The sequence below is a fragment of the Schistocerca americana genome, chromosome 5 (genome assembly GCF_021461395.2).
Source record: "Schistocerca americana isolate TAMUIC-IGC-003095 chromosome 5, iqSchAmer2.1, whole genome shotgun sequence".
Classification (NCBI taxonomy): domain Eukaryota; kingdom Metazoa; phylum Arthropoda; class Insecta; order Orthoptera; family Acrididae; genus Schistocerca; species Schistocerca americana.
Genome location: NC_060123.1, coordinates 448,713,986 through 448,727,547, shown reverse-complemented (window position 1 = coordinate 448,727,547; position 13,562 = coordinate 448,713,986). Strand labels below are relative to the sequence as shown.

The 13,562-nt window shown below is 39.8% G+C and overlaps 1 protein-coding gene across 3 annotated transcripts in view; it reads right to left on the bottom strand.

Moving 5' to 3' along the window:
* The window catches only part of LOC124615319 (carnitine O-acetyltransferase-like), a 103,132-nt gene that overhangs the window by 67,430 nt on the left and 22,140 nt on the right, over nucleotides 1-13,562 (bottom strand). The window lies entirely within an intron of this gene.

The following is a 13,562-nucleotide window of genomic DNA, read 5'->3' as shown; positions in this document are numbered from 1 at the left end:
TTACATACAAGGTCATGTCAATGTGGTGTGGCTCTGTCCAGCTGCAAAATGAAGTCAAATGACTTCAGATTCTGCAGTTGGTTAGGATGCAGCAAACATTAGGTTTCAAAGAATCACCTTCATGTTCCAGAGAGGACTGTGCATTTTGTGTACCTCATATTCTCAAATTATGCTTGTTCACTTTGCCACTAAAGTGAAATTTGGCTTTGACAGTGAACACAAGTCAGTTTGCGAAACCATCTGCTTCCATCCCTACTTGAAAATCTATGCGTAATTGTATCTGCTTTGGTTTATCAGCTAGTTTCAGCACCTCTGAGATCTGAATTCTATAAGCCTTGAACAGCAGATGCCTGCGCAATAAATGCCACATTGTCAATAGCAATGCAATCACTTATTTGCTGGCAAAATGCATTTATTTTCTGGGGCTTTTTTCATAAATCATACGAATGTTTTCCACCACTTCATTCTTGATGGACTGCTGTCCTGTTTTCTTCTTGCATGTGTGTTCTGACTCCCTGAACTGCTTAGCTCGTCTAGCAGTTTGTGATGGTGTGGTGCCACTTTATCAAACTTGGTCTGAAAATGTCTTTGAACAAGGATTAGTGATGATGGTTTGACATATTCTATGACACAATACACCTTTTCTATTGTGGATGCCACCATTTTGAATATTAATGCCAGTGATGAACAACCAGGGCAACTTTCTGTTCTTTCACTGTTGCCATCCTAAACAATGATAGTTAACCTTCCAGTCTGCACATTTAACATATAGCAACAAAGGTTCATCATCAAATCATTATTTTAAAATAAATGATTTAATTAAAAACAAAATGGAGCATTAATGATGCAAATAACACTTTATATTTCTTTTATATTGTCTATTAAATAAGTACCATAAGATGGGGAAATATCAGACACACTGGTAAATTTGGATGGAAACAGTATATTTCTCTTTTTTTTATTTTATGTATGGGTCTTGCTGTTTAGACCTTGTGTGTTGTCAAGCAGATTCAAAACACACATTGTTGCACTTGGAAATTGAGACGGTGGTGTGTAGCATTTTCAGTATAGCGCACAATTATTGTTAGTTATCTTTATGCAGATTGTTTCATCACTGCACTAGAAGAGGAAGAAGTGGCAAGCATAATTTCTTTATTTAAACAGTAAGAAGGAAATGTGAATGCAGTTAGCCTTTGTATTTCACTTGCACTAATGTCTAATAAACTATTTACAGATATCTACATACTATTCAAAGTCTGTTCAAAAAATTCTGGAACATTCGTAATTTTGCGTCAATGATTTGTTGAGGCAAAATGTGGCTGGCATCTCTTCACATGCCTGTGTTAAATGTGTAACAGCAACAAGTTTCATTGTTGTACGTCTGTCAGTTCAGTGCTGTATCAAGTAGAATGCTGTGTCACACAGTTCGCAAATTTCGAAATTGCAGTGTTAGAGGAGCAGCAAGTCTGCATTAAATTTTACGTGAAACTCAAGAAAATCCTTACAGGCACACACCAAATTAACCAGGGAGCATATGGGGATTAGGGCTTAAGCCATACTCGGTGTTACGAATGGTTCACACGGTTTGAAAATGGTGGGATGGAAGTTAAAGATAACCCTTGTTGAGGACACCCTTTAACGTCTACCGATAATGCTCATGTCATGTCAGGAATGTCAATGAAACTGTGTATGCCACTCTAAGACTGCCTGTCCAAGAGATTGCAGAAGAATGTAACATTTAAGTTGGACAATGTCTTGAAATCCTGACACAGCATCTTGGAATCCATCATATTGCCTCCAAGTTCGTCACACGGCTCATGAGTCAAGACCAGAAAGACCTTCACCTCACAATCTGTGACGAGCTTTCGGATCGCGCAAATGAGAATGATATGTTCCTTAAGAGTATCTTAACTGGTGATGAGAAGTGGGTCGATTGTTATTATGTTAAGACCAAGGTTCAATATTCACAATGGATTGGTAAAGGTTCTCAAAAACCAAAGCGAGCATATAAGGTCAGGCTAAATGTCAAAGCCATGCTGATAGTTTTCTTTGACTCTGAAGGATCAGTTCTTCATAGATTTGTGCCACAAGGAAAAACTGTTAAGTGATGGAACTATCAGGACACGTTGCGATGCCTGTGAGAAATTGTGAGAAGGAAAAGGCCCGTAATGTGGCGAGACAATTCAGGGTTCTTGCATCATTATAATGCACCCACATATTCATCCCTGTTGGTTCTCGACTGTTGGCAAAAAACGAAATCACTGTGCTGTCTCATCCTCTGTGCTTTCCAGATCTGACCCACGGAGACTTTTAAATTTCTATAAATTTCTAAAGTTGAAAACCCATTGAAAGGATGGGGATTTGCAACAATAGATGAGATAAAAGAAAATTCGCAGGCAGCGCTTCACATGATCCAGCTAGAAGTGTACCAAGTCTGCTTCCATAAGGGGAAACAGCTTTGGGAGTGGTGTATCAATTGTGGAGGAGATTACTTCGAAACAGCCCATCCACAATAAGTAAAGGGTAATCATAGAAAAAATTTGTAGACAAAGTTCCAGAATTTTTTGAACAGATCTTGTACATATGTAAATTGAAAGGAGGGTGGGGAGTAAGGAAAGTACAGGGATGACTGATGTCAGCTGCATTGGGACGTTACACAGAATGAACCGTGACGAGTGATAATGTGTACCGGACAGACATTTGAACTTGGGGATCTTCTGCTTAACAGGCAGGTGCATTAACCACCGTGTCATCTGGGACACAGTGTTACCACAACTCCACAGACCCTCTCTGCATACCTCACAGCCATCCTACATTCCCACCAAGTGCCATCTGTCTGCTGTCCCTGACCATTTCCTCCATGCTCACTACTTGGAGATTCCCGTAGGATGTCGGACGTACTTTTGCCTCCACATTGAAGAAGGTTGATCTACTGCCTATCTAGATGAATCAATTATATGGAAGCGTGGTGTCTGTTCTTTCGGACACGATTACAGTGCGAGTGGAGAACTTACGTACAAGCAAACTCAGATTTTCTCTAAAGTTTTCGGTTACATTAGGTGATCTGGTGGGCGATAGAAGAATCCAGTCATCATTTTATGCCCACCCCTGATACTGAGTCTTGCCCAACAGTCTCACATACAGCTTCAATTTTTATCTTGGTGGATCTCAGTTTCTTGTCTACTGCGACAAATACCACCACCTTCATTTCTATTGTGTTAGTATGCACCAAGAGCACAGAACGGGACAGAGTGCATGCATGGATTTTACAGCATTTAGCTTGCAAGCTATGCTCCAAATATGAAGCACAGCACTAGGAGGTCCGTCCGGGGAATTCAGCACACATGAAATGGTCCCACACAGATGGCTACCAGCTACCAGCACAGGCGATAATGACACAGCACTCGGCATGGTTTGTGGGAAGGATGTGTGTAGCAGTAAAAAGATTAACCCTTTCACTGCGCATTTACTCTCAGCGGCTCCTGCCCTGTGCGCGTTATTTTCACCCGGTGCGTATATATACGGCTGTAGCAGTCTACCGTTATTATTGAGATAAAAATGAGACACAAAATCCAATATTGTCGGTGTAAATCGTTTCCTTTTTTTAAATCTTTGTTCAGAAAGTCTTCTTTTGTTCAAAAAAGGTACTTTATTAGGAGAAATAAATATAACATTTGTAATACTTCAAAGTGTGCCATCTCTCGAAACAAAAATTCAAACATAAAGGCACATTACATTTTAGACAAATATATCTTGTATCAACTAGTTTATCATGTTTTGCACATACAATACACCTTCTCTGGGCGGCCTTCTTCTTTGAATCTCCTGGGATTAGTGATATAAAGTGGCACTCAGTTAGGCGTAAGGAATTGTCACCATCAGCCATTCTCCTTCCACGACACCCTCTGTTTGCGTTTGGTGGTGAATCTCTAGGATCTCCTTGATAAGTTTCTGTTGAAAATCAGACACTGAAATATTTCGTCCCGTTTGAGTTTTATATAATGCACTTCCCATTGAGCAGAGACATATCCACCAAATGAAAAAATACTTTTTTATATCATTTTACAGTTTTTCATACACATTCTACTGAACTTAGCATCAAGTCGCTCCTGTCGATGGCCCCCATATTTTCAGTGTAGCTTACGATGCAAGGTGGTTTTGTTTTTGGTTCATTCGTGGTTCTGTCAATTTTGTTTGTATGAAGAGTTGAAAGCATCCTCACTTCCTGCTTGTCCTGCCACTTCAGAGTAAGAAGTTTACCTGTTGACAGAAACACGATCTCACCTTTTCTAAGTTTTGTTGATAAAGCAGGCATGCCTTTGCGGTTTGTTCTCACAGTTCCACAGGCATTAGTCACTCTGTCATGCAAATAAGAAAATAACGTTGGGCTAGTGTACCAATTGTCAACATATAATGTGTGACCTTTAGCAAGGTAACGTTCAAGTTAAGTGAGAACAATGCTTCCAGGTATTCCAACATTTACATTAAAGTCAGTTTCTTTTTTTACTTCTGTTGCTGCACCCACATAAATAATAAAGTCAAGAATATAACCAGTTTCACATTCACATAACACAAAAAATTTTACATCATATCTTCGGCATTTGGAAGGAATGTACTGCTTGAAGAAAACACGACCTCTGAAGACAACTAAACTTTCATTAATTCACAAATTTTTAAAAGGCTAGAAAGCACCTGGAAATACTTTTCTTAAGTGATCCACAATTCGACGTAATTTCCAGATTTTGTCATCTCCAAGGTCCTTACTGTTATCAGCAAAATGAAACATTCTAAGTAACAGAAGATATCTATCTCTCGGCATGATTTGCGCAAACATTGGAGCAGACAGTAACTGATCATTGGTCCAATAACTGTTTATTTCATTTTTTTCTCACTCGAGCCATCAGAAAATTTACAGCTACGAAACAGTAAACTTCACCAGTTTGTGTTTTTCCAACGTCGCAGTCTTGATTTTTCACTGGCATCATTGCAAAGATGTTCATAATATAAATTACATTGCTCAGCTATGTAGCTCACAATTTCTTGGCTAAAAAAAAACTTGGAAGCAGTCGTATAAAGTACATAAATCATCTAAATTGACGATTTTACAACCGGAAACACTATTATCGAAATTATACACTTTAGGGTCCAAATCGGAGCCTTTCCATCTAAAATCAACTGTTTTGTGTCTCTTAGGAGATTTTTCAGGCATACGCTCAGGCTCTTCTTCGGAATCGGAGAAAGAATCAACGATAACATCAAAATCTGGATCTGTATTTACTAGTTCAACGTTTGTTGGTTCACAAATATTTTTTAAATTTGTGGTGATAGATTTAGCAAAACGCTCGTCGTCGTCATCTGTCCACCCATAATCAGCTGGATTGGGCATGATGATGTCCTTGTTGTCACTTTGGTTTAGAATACTCAGCAGCTCATCGTCTCTAAACGGACGGTAACGTCGCGTCATTTTATTCGTTAACGCGGAAATGGCCGCACACAAACTAGGTAATATAGCGATACATATGAACTCAGCAGAAAGAGAATTCAGCATTCAATAGTCGTTCAGGTATTTCCTAGTATTCCAACAATTAAACTGCATACTTGCACAACAATTACCTCCGACTCGCTGGCCCGATAGTCGGCGTTATACGTAACTATACGACTGTAGCAGGGAATCACTGTAAGTATTTTTTATAGCAAATAGTATATATACGTCTGGAGCACTGAAAGGGTTAATCCACTTATTCAGCACATGCCCCTCTACAGCAAGATAGACAGTTTAAAATTTGCCCACAATTCTTCTACAATTATCGTACTGGAACTAAATGATGTCCTCTCATTGTTTAAGGAGGATGCTAACAACTGCTTATCTGCTGCTCATTCCAGCAGAGGAACTCTTCTAACCCTCTTGATGGAGTTATTAACTACTCGAAACACACACTTCTTGTTAGCAGCGGGATTTAAAATATTTCCACTGGATACGTGTTGTTGAACTAATTGCTCAATACAGTTCCCACACTAAGCAATCAGAACTATTTTGCATGACTGTTGATCCTTACTGCCTGCTGTAAACCCACAGACACCCCAGTCTATAATTCATAGGTTCAAGTTCACCTCCAACTAATACTGCACGATAAAGGTACCTCCGTACTACTGAGCACAGACTTTCTGTAAATACTTCTACAACTGTTACCACAGAATCACGTGGGTAGTAAAAATAGCTACCGATTAATTTGCGTTCGCATAGGCTCGATACTCAAAACCAGGGAACCTCAGAATCAGACTCAGTATCGGACTCTACACACATTTTTGTCGATTGCATTGAGTACTTCCCATGCTTTGATATATAGGCTGTGTTTTCAATATCTGTACCCTGCCTCATTAAATATTTTGCAGCTTTCTACTTAGGGTTTCTTCCAACTCTCTGTTCCATGTGTAATTTGAGTGTGATAGCTTTCCTGGAGGATGGGCAATTCAGGGACTGGGTTAGAGACGCTTTCTCCATTTGCTGTTAAAAATCAAAGTGTCTTTACTTTGTACATGATCTGATTTCACTCTCCGTGTAATGACTGGAGAGAATTCATAAAAGGATCACAAACTAGCGCTTAGCCTTTTTTTTTTTTTTTTTTTTTTTAACCACCATGTGCTTTACACATGTAATCTGCTACCCGAGTAGTTGCTTCCCTGGAGCAGTGCACATATCAACTGGAATCTTTCTCCATCATACAAGGCAGGAGCAGAAATTTGTAGCCATGATCACAGAATCAACAGAGCCTCTGGTTATTTACTGTGAGTTTGTGTACCTTTTCCCAATGTATTTCTCTCTTAAAGGTTACATTATTCCTTAACTATGGGTTTAATTTGACGGTCTCTTTTAAAAATTTTAGGCTTGGATCAGTTTGAAAAGCTACGAATCCTTTTGCATAGTAGAAAATGTGAGAACATTTTAAATGACACCATTATAAGTGGTTCGAATACCTTCTTAAAAAAAGTTTTGTAAAAATGCTTCAACAAATTTCAAGACATCATTTAACGTATTGATATTCTATAGCCCCACAACATGTAAAAGATGTATGCATTGATGGTGCAATAACAGTTAGTAGTTTCAGTGTATTGATGACTTGCACAATAGGTTTGTCAGGGGACCTGCAGTAAATATGTCAGGGGGCCTGTGATATCAGAATTTTGCTAGAAGGAAAGAGAGAACACTGGCCAGGAGTTACACAGTGGCCACCACTTGAATTTTTCATAGCTGATGTACAATATCAGGGTGTATACATGGACAAGGAAAAAAAAATCCCGGATTTTTCCTGGATTTCCTGGTTGAAAATACACTTTCTCCCGGGTGAAAATACACTTTTTCCTTGTTAGGTGACAGTATACTTTTCCTCGGGACTGTAAAACTTATCAATCCTTAGAATGTTTATGGTTTTCTACATAGACAATGGTTTTCTACATAGACATAGAATTTGCCAGCACTTCAAAAAACGAAACCGGGGGGAGGGGGGGGGGGGGGGGGGGGGAACAAGTTTTGGAAAGATCTTTGATGTGCAGCAACAAGTACGCTGCATTTTTGTGTGTTATGGAGGTATAAATTCGAATTACACCAAACACTGCATGTTACATTCCGAAGCAATGAAATCGAGATAGCGACGCGTTTTTGTAGGTCAGTCATAGCTCATGTCACGTTATCTCACCAGCTGATGACAGCATGGGGCACGTGATGTAGTCAACCAATAGCAAGATCACTCTTAAGTAGTGCGAACACACAAAAAACAAAAGTCAATGGCTTAAATTAATATACATAATGTTGCTACAAGAAAAACAAAGTTTTCCAAATAATATTGGTCTAGAAGAGTAATAAGCTGCAAGAGAAGCTAAGTTTCCACATATAATGTGGATCTTTCAGCGTGCGCTACAATTTAAGAAATGGTTCAAATGGATCTGAGCACTATGGGACTTAACTTCTGAGGTCATCAGTCCCCTAGAACTTAGAACTACTTAAACCCAACTAACCTAAGGACATCACACACATCCATGCCCGAGGCAAGATTCGAACCTGCGACCGTAGTGGTCGCACGGCTCCAGACTGTAGCGCGTAGAACCGCTCGGCCACCCCAGCCGGCTACAATTTAAGATACATCATACAAATGTGCCAGTAAAATTTTTAATAAAGACGTAAATGTCTGATCTTCTGGGCTCGAAATTCTCCTAGATGGTAGTCCTCAAAAAGTTGATTTTTAAATGGGAATCAAACCTCTGTGATTTAAGAAATTCATCGTACATTCTCGCACATAGTTCATCTTGCATAAAAAGAAATTTTCTTTGAAAGTAACACTTTTCGAACCACCATTCCCAATATTTTTCCGTGACCTGTTAGAAACTGGTTCGTTTCAGCAGTTGCCAGAGACCGCCAGATAACAGACGTCACTGCGCCTGCGCAGCTACAATGACGCAGGAAGACCGCATGTTCGTACGGGTAAAACATTAAAAGATCTTGCATTATGTCATAAAAGAAACAAGACATCAAAGGATACTTCAAGAGCATCGGAATTTCGTGAACCATACTAAAATGAATAATTCGGCTTAAAGCACACAATCGTATGTCCAGATTCGGATGTAAATTTTCTTGAGTATCAGTACTGTATTATCTCATGTTTGGTACTTTAGTATGGCATAATCCCAGACAAGCTAGAAGATTGAAAACGTGCACTTGAAATGCAGCGAACAGTTGAAACTAGCCAACAGTGTGAAACAAAACACTTTGTTTCAAATAAATTGACCGCCTCAGCGCAAAAGATTAATAAAATCCAAATCTCTTTAGCAAACCGAAAAAAATAATTTCATTGTTCTGCAAAGCGATTAATGCTTGACTGTCAGAAAGTTGGAAATAAAGCCTGAAACTAACAACATATTTTAGCCTTCCGTAATAATGCGTACGTATTTTGATTCATTTGGTAGCTCCCGGCCACAGAAATCCGTTTCGTTTTCATTTAATGTGAGAGCAATAAACAATGAGGAAACAGCAAAATCACTAAATGTAAACATAGGTCATGTGGAGACTACCCACCTCTCAACTACAACTCAGACTGCTCTGTGCATCAGCCCCGGATCTACGATATTTCTGAACTGGAGCAATTTAGATAGTGGCGTCCAACCACACTTCTGTAACCAGAAGCGGGAGAAGGTACCACACATACGCGACTCAATGGCGCATGCGCAAGAGCCCGCCTCCAACTGCTCAAATGAATCTAATGTAAACAGCTGTCACATCACGCTCATCGGAGGCAATTTGTTGTTAGGAAGCACTGCATATTCTTCCTAAAGCCTCTGACACACTTTGGCTGGCAGACGCTTGTATGAGCACTGTGTTTTGTTGTTGTATATGTTTTTTAGCTGCAGTATTATTCTACAGAAGTGGGATGCAGTAATATCCTTTGTTAGAGTATTGGTTCTTACCAGTCAAAATCACAAAAATTTAACTGGTAACCAAAACAATGAAAAATTCCTGGAATTCTAAAAAATTACCGGGTTTTTCCCGGTTTTCTCCCGGACGAAAAAATTCCCGGGTTTTTACCGGATCGTATACACCCTGAATATATGTACATAACATCCACATATGTACTGACCATAAATTTGTCTATTATGCAATACAGCTTTTGTGAATCTAACAAAAGTTTAAAGAAGGGAATGTCCACATTGGAATAACAACAATAGGGAAACAATACATTGCTAGCAACCACAGAGAGAATGTGTAGAGTCGCAGATACGCACCATGAAACAGACTGCTAAAATACCTTCTTAAGCTTTCTGACAAAATTCTTCTGGAATAGAAAATACACACATATTCACATACATTCAACTCTCATACACGTGGCCACTGGCGGACGGAGGGTGGGGAGGGAGTTGTGCTTGTGAAAACGTGTGTGTATTTTCTATTTTGGAAGCTTAAATATTTTATCAGCCTTTTTCATTGTGCCTATCTGCAACTCAGTAGCTCCTCAATGTGACAACTAGCAATCTATTTTTTTCATACTAGATAGATTAAGTAATTTACAATGAAAAGTGTGTTAAATATGGAATAAATGCAGACTTCTGGCCGGACTACAGATCAATTTGTTATTTTACAATTCTTTTGTATTCACAGTCATTGGCTTTACCATCTCACAACCAAATTGTCACCTTCCAATGTCTTCTAGACATCAGGTTATGCAACAGGTGTGTTACCACAGCCAAGATTTTGTGGGGTGAGTGGAGATGGGAGGCGAGAGAGGCAACTGCGACACTTGAATCTGATGTTTCTTACAAAGAGACAGGTGAATGGATCTGACAGAGTTGGTGGGGCTTGAAGAGAACTGATTTTAATGCAAGATGCAGACTATATAACCTGACATTTTAGCATCCAACATTTGTTAAACTTTTAATACTTATTCTGAGGATGAGATCTGCTTCTCAAGATGTGTCATTTATTACCAGTATGAGTGGATGAACCAAAATTTAATATTTTGCTAATTAATTAATTTATTTATTGATTTATTTAACCTGGCAAGATTAGGGCCATCAGGCCCTCTCTTACATCTAACCAGGCATTCTACTTATTTTACATTCATATGTTTTAGTAGGCATGTTAAACTACATCTAGCACAAAAAGTGAAATAAACAATTTGAAAGGTACACCTGGAAAAATACATACATATAGAGTTTATATTCTTAGGTCACAAGTACTGTTATAATTAGACATTATTGAAGAGACAGATTTTAGATAGGAGTGCCGGCAGCAGGGAGTATGAGGGAGACTCATGGAGAAGGGAGGAGAAGAATAGAGACATGATGAAACATAATTAAGGAAATATAAAGGAAAAGAAGATTGCGTGGCTAATAGAGAAAGATGAAGAGGAAGGCATCTCAGGAGCAAGATAGGAGACGCTAGCTTTGCTATTTGACAGATGAGGGGATTGTCCTTGTACATTAATTTTGTGGAGAACTTTGTGAGGATGATAGTAGGTAATGCTTCAGCTTCTTCTTAAAAGCAGCAGGAGATCGAATTTTGTGCAAGGTAAGGGGCAGTTTGTTCCAGAGGCGGACAGCGGCAACTGAGAAGGAGATTGCAAAAGTTTTTGTTTTGTGAGTGGGCACAGTTAGGATACCAAATAAGAGTGACCTCGTGTTTCGATTATGATGACATGACAAGTTTTTAATCTCTGAAGCAAGGTACTGGGGTGCTTGCGTGACGAGGAGTCGGTGGAGTAGACATAGAGTGTGGTGGTCACGCAATTTGTCCGGCCGCAGCCACCCTAGCTCGGAGTATGAAGCACTAACATGATCATTTCGGCGAATGTTGCACGTGTAGCGCACACAGGCATTCATGGTTAGCTCTAGCCGTCTTTTGTTTTCACTACTCATGCCTTGTTGAATCACATCACAATAGTGGAGGTTCGGTAGAACGAGTGCTTGCACAAGCTGGCGTTTCAAGTCCTGTGGAAATATGTTCCGAAACTTTTTGAGAGCATAGAGACAAGCAGACGTCTTTCGGCACACTGCGACTGTATTCTCCGCCCAGTTGAGACGCTCATCCAAAATTACACCCAAGTTCTTCACTGTTTTCTGATATGGTATTGGAGTACCGTCGAGCAGAATAGGAGGTAGCCGTTCGCGGAAATCTGAACTTATTAATTTCTGATGGGCTATTAAGATTACTTGCGTCTTTTTTGCATTTAGTTTAAGCCCCAGGTTTTTCGCCCATCTCACTACTGAAGACAGATCATCATTCATCTGAGCGATTGCAGTGTTTACATCTTCAGGTCTGACGCTTAGGTAGAGCTGGAGGTCATCGGCATAGAAATGATATTTACAGGAGGACAGAACCGACGAAATATCGTTGACATATAAAGAAAACAAAAGTGGTCCTAAGACTGATCCTTGTGGCACTCCCGAGGAAACATGTTTCCAGGAAGATTTTTCATTTACGCAGACAACACATTGCTGTCTGTCTTTTAAGTAGCTTTCAAACCATCTCATTGCACTATCAGAGAAATTAAGCTGTTGCATTTTTCTGAGCAATAGGCCTATGTCAAAGTTAACAGTGTCAAAAGCTTTGCTGAAGTCCAGTAGCGTCAATATTGTTGCCTTTCGATTGTCGATGGCATATTTCAGGTCATCAGTTACTTTAATTAGAGCAGTGTTTGTGCTGTGATGTTTACGGAAACCGGATTGAAATTTGTCATATAGGCTGAATTCATGCAAGTGTTCAGTGATTTGGTCATGAACAATATATTCAAGTGCTTTGGAAACAGCAGGCAGTATGCTAATTGGTCGGTAATCACTAGGCAGTTGCGAGTTTTCGATCTTAGGGATGGGTCGAATTAGGCTTCTTTTCCATGCAGTGGGATATATTTCGTTCACGAGGGAAAAATTAAATATGTCAGTTAAGACAGGTACTAAGATATCGGCAACATTCTTAATCATGGTTATACCGATACTGTCGTTGCCTATTGCATCAGAAGAGATTCTCATTATTGCTTTTCTTGCCGTATTTGTTGTTACATGTTTTAGATGGAAGGTATCGTTGTTAGTTATCCTGTTTGGGGATTCTTGTGGACGGTAATTATCAGCTGTGCTGGTATTCAGAGGTGCAGAGAAGAATTCATTTAATTCGTTAGCTGACACATGAAAAGTAGTTTCCGATTTTGCCTTTCCGACCCCCAAGCTACGGAGATTCTTCCATAGAGTCGTGGGCGTCAGATCGCTGCATACAAGGGAGCGAGCGTGCCTGATTTTAGCATTGCGAATGCATTGTTTCACTCTGTTCCGTAGCTTTCTATATTCTTCGAAACGCTCGGGTTTCGGATCTGCCTTGAAACGCCTGTGGGCAGCATCCCTATTAGTCATCATTTGACGTAATTCAGCTGTCAGCCACGCAGCAGGAGATTTTCTTACACGGATTGTGCGCACAGGTGCATGTTTGTCATAGAGGGCAGTGAGTTTATCACCAAGTTCATTAATTTTGCCGTCGATTGTGGGTTTTCTGATTATTTGATGCCATGAGATTTCTGAGCAATCGGCTGTTAGAGCGTCAAGGTCAATACGTTTCATGTTCCTACAAGTTATGTAACGCGATTTGATCCTTGGGGGCTACACAGAGTAGGCCAGGAATATTACATCATGTGCTGAGAGGCCAGGGGCCGATGTTTGACCAACATCTCTTACTTTGTCAGTCTGTTTCGTTGCGATTACGTCTATAAGAGTATGACTGTGCGCCGTATGGTGTGTAGGTTGTAATGGAAGAATGTTCATGCTATTGCAACTAAACAGTCTTCTTAGGTTTATTGCGGAGGGAGTGTCTCTTAGCAGGTCTATGTTCAAGTCACCCATTACGATGACATGTTCGTATTGACACTGAAGTGAATGTAATTCCGACTGGAAGGAACTCATTGAGCTTATTTTTGGCGGCTTGTACACGACGCCAGTCAAGAATTTCTGACTTTGTATATTTACTTCAATGAACATGAATTCAGCCTCTTTTTCTTCAGCACGATTTGACGTACATAAGACTTTCGCTTTGAGAT